Below are 15376 nucleotides of genomic sequence, written 5' to 3'. Positions count from 1 at the left end.
TTTATTTTATTTATTTTATTACATTTCTACCCCGCTTGCTCCAACCCGAAGGTTGGGCTCAGAGCGGCTGAACCTTCTTCCTCCAGCCATTTCCCTGCTCGAATTCACACAAACCCCCAAATTGTGTTTCACTCTCTAGGGAGAAAATATAAGCACTTGCTATCATCTCCCTGCAGGAGGAAATGCGCGGGGCGGGGCAGGGCGGGGCGGGAATACTTGGAGAGGAAAGGTTTAAACAGTAAGAATATGAAAACACAACTGTCATAATGCCCACCCAGCCCAAAACACGTCCCAGTTGTGAATGTCCAGGAAGTCCCAAATCCAAACAGGGCAGTTTCTGATATTCTTCTGATCTCTGGTGCCCCCCACCCGGGTTTGTTCAAAATTGCAGCTTCTACAGCTGCATTTAGGGGAAAGAAAAAGAAACAGGGGCGGGGGGGGGGAGAGACATTAGGTGTGTCTTGAGCCTCTGTGGGGGCTCTCAGCCGGGCACCGATGTTTAGCTCCATGTCCTGGGGCACATTGATCTGGTTACCATGTGGCTACACAACAGCAGTAGCCGTTTGGGATCCGCTTCTCAGCCTGTGTGCCTCTGTGCCATTCGTTGACCTGTCGGTTATTTTGTGGGGCTCTTTAATTGCATTGTGATCAAATCGTTCCGTTTAAGCTGCGTTGGGTTTCCAATTTTAATACAGATTGGAAGGTATGGTCAATATATATAAATCAGTATTTTAGGAACAGAAAAATTTATGTTCTAAACCCTAAAGTCATTTAACAAAGTGTTGACTAAGATGGAAACAGTTAAATCAAAATTTACAGTAAAAACAGATAAAACTAAAGTGTTATTCACAAAAGAAATAATATATATATTGTTTTGTATGAAGAGAGTTGGAAGTCGGTCTCTATATTATTGTATTATCTTATCTTTTACTTTTTATTTCTTTTCTTTATCTTTTTCACTTTTTTTGTATATTAAGTTTTTCATATTTTCACATTTTGGTATATTCTGTAATACGTTGTATATTTCAATAAAGTAGAACAACAACAAAAAAGGAAGTCCTGAGATTTCAAAACTTGTTGAACACATTTCTTCTAAGAATGCCCCACATTGAATCCTTACAACTATCTAGCTTCCAAAGGGCTTTCAAACCTAGTGTGGATTTGAACCCAGATCCACGTGGTCGTAAGTCAATACTCTGGCTCGTAAATGCATCTGACTCCCATCATAAAACTGGGCAAAGTGGGTCTGGTTCAATTCTGAGCATCAGTGGGGGCAAGAGGAACCCATCTCCAGCATCTGCAAAAGGATTGTTTTCTTCCAGCTTTATACACAATTTAAAAAGGCATGCCACACTAACATTAATGAAGTTCAACTCATTAAAAAAAAAAAACCCACCACAAACCACAGAAAAGAAAAAACAAAGTGTGAATTATCTCTTGAGGAGAATCTGGGTGAGGAGGACAGCTGGGATTGGGAACTAATGTCCCACAGCGTTCACCTACCAGCTCCAAGGACCAGCTCCTGTTAATTTTCCCCTGCCAACTCCGAGGAGACCTGCTCATCTCCACAATACTGGAATATTGAGAGGGGGTCAGCCTGATTCCTTCGAACGTACTGAGTAAAAGAAGACAAGGTTTTTATATGCCGACTTTCTCTACCACTTAAGGGAGACTCAAACCAGCTTACAATCACCTTCCCTTCCCCTCCCCACAAAAGACACCCTGTGAGGTAGATGGGGCTGAGAGAGTGTGATTAGCCCAAGTTCATCCAGCTGGCTTTGTGTGTAGAAGTGGGGAAACAAATCCAGTTCTCCAGATCAGACTCCACCGCTCCAAACCACTGCTCTTAACCACTATTCCATGCTGGTGTAGTTGAGTTGGGGGGAGGGGCAAAATCTTTTCCATTCAACCCAAATTAATCCTACTGCCAGAACTCTTTGGGCTTCAAAGTGGCGACCCCAAAAAGTGTGCAGCAGGTTGGACTGGGGAGAAATAAGGGTTTCGGGATGCCTTTCTAGAACTAGGGGATGGGCTGTGGCTCAATGGTAGAGCATCTGCTTGGCATGCAGAAAGTCCCAGGTTCAGTCCCTGGCATCTCCAGTTAAAGAGACTAGGCAAGTAGGTGATCGGAAACACCTCAGCCTGAGACCCTGAAGAGCCGCTGCCGGTCTGAGTAGGCAATACTGATTTTGATGGACCAAGGGTCTGATTCAGTATAAGGCAGCTTCATGTGTTCCTTGTCAGGTAAAAATGTTTGTAAATTGGGGTTGCTAGATGCCAACATTAGGATTTGTCCAGAAGCGGGGAGGCTATAGATATCTGCTATCTTCATCCTGTCTATTTCTTCCTAGGATTTGGAAAACAAATGTTTTTGCCGGTTTTGCAGGTGTCAGAAAGAGAGTTCAGTTGGCAGATAACTAAAGTATTGAGTTTCACAGAGAAGGGCAACCACTAAAAGGACCTTTATTTGAGTAACCATTCAAAGAAGATCCACATCTGAACCAACTCATGTGGATTCTCTGAGGAACGGGAAGATCAGATCTATGCCTCAAACTCTTGCCACACATTGAACATTTCTGAGGTTCCTCCCCTGCATGGAATCAATGCAGAAGGAGATAGGAGCTGGACTTGAATCTTCTTCCACCTAAAGAACCCTTCCTTGCTCTTTTCCCTGTGAGACCTATTGGGGGTTTCAATCATGACTAAATCTCCTTCCACAGGCCCAGCATTGATACCTTTTCTTCCCACATAGGGTAAGGTTTCTGTGTAGTTGCAAGTTCTTAACAAGAGTTTACATGGCTTCTTCTATGATCTGAGGTTGTCTTTGACATTTCAAATACAAAAAAAGCTCTTTTCCCAACCTAAGCAGTTACATGGTTTCTCCTTGTGTGGGTTCTTGGATGTTCTTGAAGATTGCCACACTGACTTAATCTCTATTCACACTCTTGAGCATTCTCCCCTGTGTGGGTTCCAAGATGTTTGTAAAGATCGTTGTTACAACTGAATGTTTTTCCACACTTTGAGCATTCAAAAGGCTTCTCCCGTGTGAATTCTTTGATGCCTTTGAAGATGGTCACTGCCACTAAATCTCTTTCCACACTTTGAGCATTCAAAAGGCTTCTCCCCTGTGTGGGTTCTTAGATGCTGTTGAAGAGAACTACTCACACTGAATCTCTTTCCACACTCTGAGCATTCAAAAGGCTTCTCCCCTGTGTGGGTTCGTAGATGTTGTTGAAAATTGCTACTCTGAATGAATCTCTTTCCACACTCTGAGCACTCAAAAGGCTTCTCCCCTGTGTGGGTTCTTAGATGCTGTTGAAGAGAACTACTCACACTGAATCTCTTTCCACACTCTGAGCACTCAAAAGGCTTCTCCCCTGTGTGGGTTCTTAGATGTTTGTGAAGATCGCCATTGCGACTGAATCTCTTTCCACACTCTGAGCATTCAAAAGGCCTCTCCCCTGTGTGGGTTCTTTGATGCCTTTGAAGATGGCCACTGTTAATGAATCTCTTTCCACACTCTGAGCATTCAAAAGGCTTCTCTCCTGTGTGGGTTCTTAGATGCTGTTGAAGAGAACTACTCACACTGAATCTCTTTCCACACTCTGAGCACTCAAAAGGCTTCTCCCCTGTGTGGGTTCTTAGATGTTTGTGAAGCTCGCCACTCTGACTGAATCTCTTTCCACACTCTGAGCATTCAAAAGGCCTCTCCCCTGTGTGGGTTCTTTGATGCCTTTGAAGATGGCCACTGTTAATGAATCTCTTTCCACACTCTGAGCATTCAAAAGGCTTCTCTCCTGTGTGGGTTCTTAGATGCTCTTGAAGATGGCCACTGCGACTGAATCTCTTTCCACACTCTGAGCATTCAAAAGGCTTTTCCCCTGTGTGGGTTCTTAGATGCTCTTGAAGAGAGCCACTCTGACTGAATCTCTTTCCACACACTGAGCATTCAAAAGGCTTCTCCCCTGTGTGGGTTCTTAGATGCTCTTGAAGAGAACCACTCACACTGAATCTCTTTCCACACTCTGAGCATTCAAAAGGCTTCTCCCCTGTGTGGGTTCTTAGGTGCTGTTGAAGATAGCCCCTGCGACTGAATCTCTTTCCACACTCTGAGCATTCAAAAGGCTTCTCCCCTGTGTGGGTTCTTAGATGCTGCTGAAGAGAGCCACTGCAACTGAATCTCTTTCCACACTCTGAGCATTCAAAAGGCTTCTCCCCTGTGTGGGTTCTTAGATGCTGTTGAAGATGGCCACTGCGACTGAATCTCTTTCCACACTCTGAGCATTCAAAAGGCTTCTCCCCTGTGTGGGTTCTTAGATGTTTGTGAAGATAGCCACTGCAACTGAATCTCTTTCCACACTCTGAGCATTCAAAAGGCTTCTCCCCTGTGTGGTTTCTTAGATGCTGTTGAAGATGGCCACTGTGACTGAATCTCTTTCCACACTCTGAGCATTCAAAAGGCTTCTCCCCTGTGTGGGTTCTTAGATGTTTGTGAAGATAGCCACTGCAACTGAATCTCTTTCCACACTCTGAGCATTCAAAAGGCTTCTCCCCTGTGTGGGTTCTTAGATGTTTGTGAAGATCGCCTTTGCAACTGAATCTCTTTCCACACTCTGAGCATTCAAAAGGCTTCTCCCCTGTGTGGGTTCTTAGATGCTGTTGAAGATTGCTACTCTGACTGAATCGCTTTCCACACTCTGAGCATTCAAAAGGTCTCTGCCTTGTGTGTATTTTTTGGTGCAAAAGGAGCTGTGATCTGTATTTGAAGTACTTTCCACACTGAAAGCATTCACGTGCCCTCATTATACTATGCTTTGGGATGATTGCCTTACTCTTCCTTCCATGAAAGAACATCCTTCCATTCTCTGAGCAGGTAAATAATTTCTCACCTGAATGAATCCTTTGGGGTTGAAAAAGGTCTGACTTTTGCGAGAAGCTCTTGCCCTCTGAGCAGCTAGAAGGTTTCTCTCCTGAATGTGTTCTTTGATGTCTAAGGAGCTCTGCTCTGCAAACAAAGCTCTTTCCACACTCCAAGCATCCATGGGTCTCCTTTCCTCTGTGCATATGCAAATGGATATCATATTGGGTTTGATCTGAGAAGTTCATGCCACACTCCAAATACTTATATGCTTCCTCCACCATGGGGATTTGTTCACACAACTCCCACCCTTGTCCAGGAATGGGTTTATCCTTCTTCTCGACCATGGGACTTCCTGTCTGCTTCTTAGGTCTGCCTTCATTCTTGACATTTCCTTGCAAATTTTCATTTTTGACTTTATCTGGCAATAGCTGATGCAGATCCTCATCGCCCTCATTCCACTGATCATCCCCTGTGGAATAAAAAGAGGAGCCCATTAGCACACACACAAGGAGGTATGACATTCCCTTGAAGTTCCATCCATACTCAAAACATTGCAGTGGCTTTTTCCTGCTGTACATTGAAATGTACACTAATACACTTGAAAAGGACGTGAAAGCCTGCTGCATCAGAAAGGCATGCTTTGCAGCCAGCAATTTATGCAGCTCCTGACCTGAGTGAATACTTTCATGTGAAGTAAGGGCTGCTTTACGACTAAAGGTCTTTCTGCACTCAGCGCACGCATATGGTTTAACTCCTGCGGGAATTTGCGTCTTGGAAACATCACTCGTGTTCTTACTGAAAGTCTTTCCAAAGGCCACATTTTCATTTTCCCTGGAGTGGATTCTCTACTTAGCACGGAGGTCTTTGTTCCTTCTTGTTTTGGTTGACCTTTCTTTGTGGACTGGGATTTCATGGAAGCCCCCTCCTCTTTGGGACAGTATGGGCTTATCCCTCCCCTTGTCAGGGGCTTCCCTCCTGCCTCTGGGGTCCATCTCCATCCCCAACATTACCTTTGGAGTCTTCATTCTTGGCTTCTTCTGTAGAGAATGCCTGGAATCCCCCAAGCATCTTCTCTATATGTGCTGTTGGAAGAAAGAGGTCCAGTCAGTACCTATGTAACAAGCCAAGCCACCCATCAGGCATTGCTCATTAAGGGGTCTGCATTTCCTTTATCAGACCTTCTTCCTCTCCCAACTAAGCCACTGGTCACACCTTCTACCCAGCCAGGCCCCCTCCAGATGAGCAGTTATTATATCCTGCCTACCTCTCCCCTCCACATACTCCCCATATGTACTAGAAGTTTTTTTACACCCCACTTTTCTGTACCCTGAAGAGTCTCAAAGCGGCTTGCGAATCACATTCCTTTCCCTTCCCCACAACAGGCACATTGTGAGGTAGATGTGGCTCAGAGAGTTCTGAGAGAACTGTGATAAGCCTAAGGCCACGCAGCAGGCTTCAGGTGGAGGAGTGGGGAATCAAACCCAGTTCTCCAGATTAGAGTCCTCTGCTCTCAACCACTACAACCACTGCTTGCGGGGTGGTGGTGGAAGAGAACACAGGACTTCACCAAGCAAACCCCACAGTTCAAAGGGAACCCCCCTAGTTTTTGGAAGAGTGAAGCAGCAATCCTCCATGGCGATTCCTTGCTAATTCCTTGGACATAACCATGGACAAGAGGTACCTCAGGATTGCCCCAGTGGATCAGAACAAGCGTCATTGTCGCAATTTGTGGTTCAGGATTTATGTCATGGTGACTTCCGGTGTCTGAGCTGGCCCCAGCAGCAGTCTCCAAGGGAAGTTCCCTGGAGAATCCAAAATACGCTCTAATTTGGAGTGCTTTTAGCACACCAACCCGATCCTAAATAGTGGATTGGGATGCAGGAATTCCTCTGCAGCCAGAAGATAGCAGTGTGACTCCCACACTCTCCGAGGGAGCTTTTTTAAGTCCCCGGAGGTCTGGATGCTGTCCTGCTCCGGCATTGAGGGGAGAAAGCATCGCCTTGGGCATTTTCTTCGGCCTAAAGCTTGGGCCCCCAGCACCTTTTACCAACTATTTTACCAACTTAAGAAAAATACCACACTCTACGAAGTCTGTTGTGAGTACAAGAATACTTTTGATCTTACCGGCTAGATAAACAGCTTACTGAACCACAAGTAATCACTGGGGATCCCGTCTACTCCTCCCCCATCGAATAAGACTATTCCGATTGAGATTAGCCATCAGATAACGTGGCAAGGACTTTATCAAATTAATCAGTGGGCAGACTAAACAATCAATTTTGACGGACGTTAGAGGGACCAATAGAGACTTGTGACGTTTGAGGAAAGAGGAGGGGAAACCCTCCCTTTTCTTGGTCACATTACCTCCACCTGGCTGGGAAGTCCTTCAATTTGCGTCTTTAAGTTTCGATTTCTACTGGAAGGCCTCTAGGAATGGACTTGTTTGACTGAATTACGACGTTGCGGGGAGAAGGGAAGTGGATTAAATGTGCAGGACCGGAAGAAATCCCCTGGTGCAATTTCTAAATGGTTCGTTGTTGAGAAAACTACAAAACGGGAACATCTGAAGGTCTGTACCTGCATAACTTCTGGCTTACTTCCTACTTCCTGCCTGTGCCGACCTAGAGCGTCCTGGAAAACTTGTTGGTTTTTGAAAACTTAAAGTTTAAATATTATCTATACAAAAGGCTTTTGAGTGAAAAATATTTGGCGTTTCAGCTAGTAAATGAACACTAATCTGCCCACAAGCTTCAAATCTGTTTTTGCTGCAAAATTGCCAAAATAATGGTAAATGTCTCGACCAAGATCTGGATCACTAGTTTCACCTGCAGTGTCTAAATCTAAGGACTCCTCTCAAGAGGATAATATGGAGAAGAAAATCCAAGAATTATTTGTAAAACAAAATGAGGCTACAGCCAAGCAGCACGAGCAGCTGTCAAAACAAATAGACCATCTTACTACTATGATGAATTCTATGACACATACCTTGACACAAAAACTAGATGGTGTAGCTGAAGAATTGAAAGGAGTGAAGATTCAGGTTACTACAATTACTACAGAGGTGAAGACACTGGATGGAACATTAAAGAAAGTCATGGAAGATCAGAAAGATGTTAAGAAGAAGGTGGAAAGTCATGAGAGACAAATTGATGCAGTTTTGGCTCAGGAGGATACAGTAAAAGACCGATTGGCAATGATGGATATGAAGGTTAGAGAATCAAATCTACGACTATGCAATTTCCATGAAGACCTTGGTGAATCTAGACAAGAATTAATAAGAAATCTTGCAGACTTAACTCAAATTAATGAACAAGAATTAGACCGGGCAGTGAATAGAATCTACAGGATTCCTCTTCCAGCTAGATTCAGGAAAACCAGGCCAAGAGATGTTATGGTTTCGTTTTATGACATTAGGATGAGGGATGCTACAATGAAACTTCACTATGACAACCCTATGAAAGTAGGAGACACTACCTTGATAGTGTTGAAGGATATTCCCAGGCATTTAATGGCAAAAAGGAGCATCTTTAAAGATTTTACTGCAATGTTAAGGAAGTATGGAATAAATTACAGATGGGTGTTACCACAAGGATTAACCTTCACGTACAAGGGAGTTAGGACAACAGTCACCAATTTGCAAGACGTTGGGAAATTTATGAGGAAGTATAAAAAAGATTTTCTGGAGGACCTTTCTGCTGAAATGGAAGTGGAAGGAGAAGAGGAACAAGACGATCTTTCGTTGAAAGGAGATTCAGGAGGAACCGGATTATAAGACTTATACCACATTAAAGAATCACTATGGCTCAAGTTATCTCATGGAATGTTAATGGACTCAATGAAAAAGGAAAGAGAGCAAGAATTTTTAAATTGTTACAAAAACAAAAATATACATTAATTTGTTTACAAAAAACTCATATTTCAAAAAAAAGATAGAAAATATTTGCATAGAAAAATGTTGGTCAAACATTTATTACGTCATCTAAAACAAAGACAAAAGGAGTAGTCATATATGCACATCCCAGCTTGACTCCTGAAATGGTTTACAAAGATGAAGAGGGTATTATCATTATTCGGACTAAAATACTGGGCCAAAAAACATTGGTGGTTGGCATTTATGCCCCCAATGAAGGGAAAGCTAAATTTTATGAACATTAACATAAGGTTTTGTCTCAACATGCCCAGGAACAGATTTTAATGATGGGTGACTTTAATGGCATTGTTTCTCCTCCCTTGGACAAGAAAACCCAAGCCAAGACGGAAAAGGAAGGAATTTTACCAAAGACTTTCTTCCAAATGACGACTGAGTTGGACTTGGAGAACAAAGAATACGACAGCTAAAGAATTTACTTTTTATTCAGCAAGGCATGATTCATATTCAAGGACTGATATGATTTGGGCTAGCAAATCTATTTTCACACAACTTCGCAAAATACATATTGTACCAAAGACTTTTTCTGATCACAATCCGGTTGCTTTTGAATGGAATAATCGTCAAGCATTTAGATGGAAGTTAAATGATAAACTACTGAAAGAACAAAAGTTGTCAGAGGAACTATCTACCTTGATTAAAGACCATTTCGACATTAATATGAATGGAGAAACCACACTAAATATAACATGGGATGCTTTTAAAGCAGTAGTAAGAGGATTTATGATTCAGAAGAATGCGGCTTGGAGAAAACAACAGATGCAGATGACTATACTTTGGGATTTACAAAAATTTGAACAAAAGCTGGTTTTAGAATCACAAAAAGAGTCAAGAGATAATATACTGGAGAAGATAAAGGCCCTCAAACACCAATTGAATATGGTGGTTTCAGAAGAAATGAACAAAAACTTGAAATATGCAAAACAAAGATTTTTTGAACAGGCAAATAAACCAGGTAAATTCTGACAACTCAACTTCGAGACTCATTTCAGAAATGGATTATTGCTAAATTACAAACGGAAAGAGGCCCTGTTTATACCACGACAGATATTCAAAAGGAATTTGTATCCTTCTTTGCGAAGTTGTACCAGAAAGATGAAATATCAATTAAAAAGATGGAAAAGTTTTTAAATTCTACAAATATTAAAAAATTATCAATAGCCCAACAGAAACTACTTGATGAGCCAATCTCTTTAGAAGAACTGGATGAAGCTTTTAAAAAACAAAAAAAACAGATAAAACTCCAGGTCCTGATGGAATAACTGCCATGTTTTACCGTACTTTTAAATCTTTATTGGTGAAACCTTTCTTGGAACTTTGTAATTCAATAATAGAAACAGGATTAATACCAGAAACATGGACTCATGCTTTTATTTCTTTAATACATAAATCTGGAAGAGATCCTGAACGAGTAACTAACTATAGACCTATATCTCTGCTTAATGTGGATTATAAAATTTATGCCTCAATTTTATCATCTAGAATTAAAAAAAATTATTATTGACCTTATACATGAAGATCAAGCAGGTTTTGTTCCAGGAAGACAAATTAAGGATAATGTGAGAGTACTTTTGGATGTCATGGAGTATTATGAATATAATATTCAGCATAAAGCAGCTTTTGTTTTCCTGGATGCAGAAAAAGCTTTTGATATGGTTTCTTGGGATTATATGAAAAAAACTTTGAAAGCAATGAACTTTGGGGAAAAGTTTAGGAGAGGTATAGATGCTATATATACTACGCAACAAGCAAAAATATTGGTAAATGAATCTATGTCGGGAGAATGCATTATACAGAAGGGGACTAGGCAGGGTTGTCCTCTCTCCCCATTGCTTTTTATTTTGGTTTTAGAATCCCTAGGCTGTAAGATTCGAGACTCGGAGGATGTATGCAATTTGAAAATAAGAAAACAGGAATTTAAATTGAGAGCATTTGCTGATGATTTGTTATTAATTTTGGATATCCTGCCCAATCAGCAACCAAGCTGAGAGAGATATTGGACTTGTACAGTAAAGTTTCAGGATTTAAAATTAATCAAGAGAAAACACAGATGATTTTTAAAAATGTTACTGGTTTGGAACAACAACTTGTTATGAATGCGGCAGGCTGGCAGAAAACTACGAAAGTGAAATACTTGGGAGTTTGGATTTCTTCTAAAAATGCGGAATTGGTTGTAAATAATTATGGTAAATTATGGGAAGAAATAAAAAAAGATATGATGGTTTGGAATACCAAGAATCTATCCTTATTAGGCCCGCATTTCAACAATACCAATGAATATACTTCCAAGATTACTATTTTTGTTTCAAAATTTACCTATTAAAGTACTTCGATACCTGGAGGAAAGATATATTGAACTTTGTATGGCAAAGTAAAAAACCAAGAATTGCATACAAATACTTGATGGACTTGAAAGAGAGGGGTGGACTTGCACTTCCTAATTTTAAACTTTATGCTGAAGCAGCGGCTTTTGTATGGCTGAGAGATTGGATGGATCTAAAAAATACAAGATTGTTGGATCTTGAGGGCTATGATAATATAAGTGGATGGAACGGTTATTTGTGGTATAACAAAATTAAAATACATGCATCATTTCAGCAACACATGGTTAAATCTTCCCTTTTTAAGATATGGATTAGATACATCTACTGGAAACAAAAACTCTACTGTGGATTTCATCTCAAGAAATGTTAACTTTGCGCCCACTGAGACCAGATCAATTTATAACTTATCAACTTCTTTTGAAATGGGATGGTATGAAATGTTCACTTAAAGAATATGAAGAAGTCAATGACGTATTATCTTGGTTTCAATATCATCAAATTAACTAGGTTTATCTACAAGACTTAAAAACAGGTTTTCTAAAGACTAAATCAACTTTGCAAAAACTCTTGTTGGATACAATTGACCATTTAATATCTAAAATGTATAAACTATTGCTTGAACTTGATTGTGAACAAGACCGAATTAAACCTACTATGATCAGTTGGGCACAAATGTTGGGACATGATATAAAGTTGCAAAAATGGGAGAGATTGTGGACAAAAGACTTGAAACTGCTATCTTCGCAACTATTAAGAGAAAATATATATAAAATGATGTACAAATGGTATCGAACCCCAACGAAACTAGCAATGCCATCTCCCACAATGTCACCAAATTGTTGGAAATGCAAAAAGGAAGTTGGTTCTTTCTATCATGCTTGGTGGACTTGTGAAAAAGCTAAAATATTTTGGGAAATGATATATAATGAAATAAGGGTGATTTTACAACAGAATATACCTAAAACACCTGAAATGATGCTTCTCAGTATGGTGCCAGACTCAATCTCTACTTATAGAACATTTTTGATATATGCTACAACAGCGGCTAGACTGATATATGCAGTTAAAAGGAAGACTGACGAGATACCAGAGAAAAAAGAATGGATAAGTAAAATGTTGGAAATGATGGCGATGGCTAAACTTACAGCTTTTATAAATGAAAGTGATAATGAACAATTTTGGGGGGAGTGGGAGGCGTGGAGAATTTACTGTGAAAATTATTTTTCAATAGGTCAATTTAAAGGATATTCCTTGATATAATCCCAGATTTGAATTTCTTATTACAGATATTTTAGATTATATGAACTGGATTTGATAAAATAAGATAAATATAATGTAAAATTATAAATGAGGATTACATGTTGACAAAAGTATACACAAATTAAATGCTAGACAGAATAGAGTGATGGGAAAGTCTTTTTTATGTAATAGACAACTGTGTTTGTTTTCTACTTTGTTTAAACTTATAAGATTTATATGATGGAAAATGATTTAGTAGTAATAAATGAGAAAATAATAAAAATTTATTAAAAAAAAGGATTAGAGTCATGGCACTAGATTGCATATCAGGCTTTTTAATGAGATGCTTGTTTGGAGATGGAGGAGGAGATCTGGGGTTCCCCTTTTTTTCACGTTTGAGGAGTCTCAAAATGGTTTACAATCGCCTTCCCTTCCTCTCCCCACAACAGGCATCTTGTGAGGTGGGTGGGGCTGAGAAAGTTCAGAGAGAAGGGAGTTTAGCCTAAGATCTCCCAGCAGGATTCACGTGGAGGAGTGGGGAATCAAACCTGATTCACCAGAGTCATCCACTCCTAACCACTATACCATGCTGGCTCTCAGGAAAGTTGGCTTTGTCTTCTATAAAAGTTTGTATCTCCAGTATCTTGCATTAAATGTTATGGTACACATGGCCCGGCCCAACAAAGAGACATTTATGTCATATCCGACCCTCATAGCAAATGAGTTCAATACCCCTGGTCTAGAAGCAACTGCAGCCTGGGACAAAAGGACTGCTGACGGCTTAACCATGGCTGATCTCTCCTCCATCGGCTTGAAGCAACAGGCAATAGGTCTGCCTAGCAGAGGGTCGCGGCAGAGGTGCGCCTGACCTCGCCAGGGGAGAGCAAAAAGGCTGCTGGCATGAAGAGGAGCAGGAGGAAGCAATGAACACCTAGGAAAACGGCACATGGCCAGGAGGGGGGAGAGCCAGCCAAAATGCACAGCATGTGGGGCAGCCAGTCAGCATGTCTGATTCATGCCCTGTGATCCCTTCTTTCTGGGCCTCCTGATGACCACCATGGCTGAGAATTTATTTTTCTTTACAAAATTCAGACCCTGGCTTTCTGTCCCCACAACAGCCACCAATTCAGCTAACAAATTAAACCATGCATGTTTTTAAAAATTCCCTAAACTCTAGTCTGCTTTGCTCCCTGGGAGTCAAAATGGATTGCAGCAAGTGAGTTTATACAATCAACAGAACGGGACATTCAAGAAACCAGTAAACAGGGTTTGGGTTGTAGAACCAACCTGAAATCTAAAAAACAGAAGCAAAACATAAATGTTAACACGACAAAGCAAATGATGGAAAATTGCAGCATAGGATCCGACTTACAGCAAGCAATACACAGTAGTATAGAAGAGAATTGCTCATGGTTTTTCCAAGTAACTTTAGCAATTGTTTTGTACAATGCTTCCCTACTGCAGAAAGCCAGGAGAGTGGGTGTCTTCCTGACCTCCTCAGGCAGGCTGATCCACATTGTGGGGGACACAACAGAGAAGACACATGCACAGACAGTTGTTGAATTGGCCCATTTGCAGACTGGCACCTGCGGAAGCCCCTGCTCAGGTGAGTGAAGCTGTCTTGGTGGAGTATAAGGGGAGAGACGGTCACACAGATATCAGGGTCCAAGTACCAGGAACGGCTTTCTGTGTGATAGTCAATACTTTTAATTGAGCCTGGAGGGTCTGGGAATAATATGCAGGCTCCCTCCAGCTGCCAATACTAGTCGAACCCCAGCATGTTCAGTGCATTACAATAGTCTAGTCCCCTGTTGGCGAACCTATGGCACGCGTGCCGACTCCGGCACGCGTCGCCCTCTCTGCTGGCACGCACGGCTCAGCTGGGTGGCGGGGCCTCGCCCCTGGACTCCCCGCCGCCAGCTTTGAACTGCTCTGCACTGCCTGCAGGCAGCGTGGAGCAGTTCAAAGGCCCCACCCCCCTCCCTGGACTCTCCGCTGCCCAGCCTTTCCCCTCTCCCCCCCTCCCCAGCCAAAAACCGCTTTGCAGAGCGCACGAGGCGGCTGCCGCCCTCCAGCCCCCTTCTCTCCCTCCCCAGCCAAAACCCCTTTGCGGGCGCACGAGGCAGCTGCTGCCCTCCAGCCCCCTTCTCCCTCTCCCTCCCCTCCTCCCCAGCCAAAAACCCCTTTGCAGAGCGCACGAGGCGGCTGCCGCCCTCCAGCCCCCTTCTCCCTCTCCCTCCCCCGGCCAAAAACCCCTTTGCGGGCGCACGAGGCAGCTGCCGCCCTCCAGCCCCCTTCTCTCCCTCCCCAGCCAAAACCCCTTTGCGGGCGCACGAGGCAGCTGCTGCCCTCCAGCCCCCTTCTCCCTCTCCCTCCCCTCCTCCCCAGCCAAAAACCCCTTTGCAGAGCGCACGAGGCGGCTGCCGCCCTCCAGCCCCCTTCTCCCTCTCCCTCCCCCACTCCCCGGCCAAAAACCCCTTTGCAGAGCGCACGAGGCAGCTGCGTCCTCCAGCCCCCTTCTCCCTCTCCCTCCCCCACTCCCCGGCCAAAAACCCCTTTGCAGAACGCACGAGGCGGCTGCCGCCTCGCGAGCCAGCCCTCCAGCCCCCCTCATTCTCCCCCCCCCGCCAGAAGCCCCTTTCCTCAGCTTGCGAGGCTGCAGCTGCCTCTCATGCTGGCCCAGAAGCCCCCTTCCCCACCAAAACCCCCTTTCCTTGGCGCACGAGGTGGCTGCCACCCTACTCACCAGCCCAGAAGCCCCCTTCCTTCCCTGGCCAGAAAGCTCTTCCTTCCTTTCCTTTTCCTCCCTCCGTCCCTCCCTGAAAACTTTCCTGATTCCAGCAAATGCCTGCTAGGTCTCTCCAGGACTTCCTCAAGAATGGAGAATACAGCCCTCCCACAACTGGTAGACTGCCTCTGAATGTGAAGGTACCACTATGGATGTCTGGTTCCCAGCTATATTAGGTCTAATGCAGTTTTTGCAGGCAGCAAGGAGCAGTTCAAAGGCCCTGCCCCCTTCCCTGG

The sequence above is a fragment of the Euleptes europaea genome, chromosome 5, assembly GCF_029931775.1.
Source record: "Euleptes europaea isolate rEulEur1 chromosome 5, rEulEur1.hap1, whole genome shotgun sequence".
Taxonomy (NCBI): Eukaryota; Metazoa; Chordata; class Lepidosauria; order Squamata; family Sphaerodactylidae; genus Euleptes; species Euleptes europaea.
The sequence above is the reverse complement of the archived record's forward strand: the minus strand, read 5'-3'. Positions refer to the sequence as shown.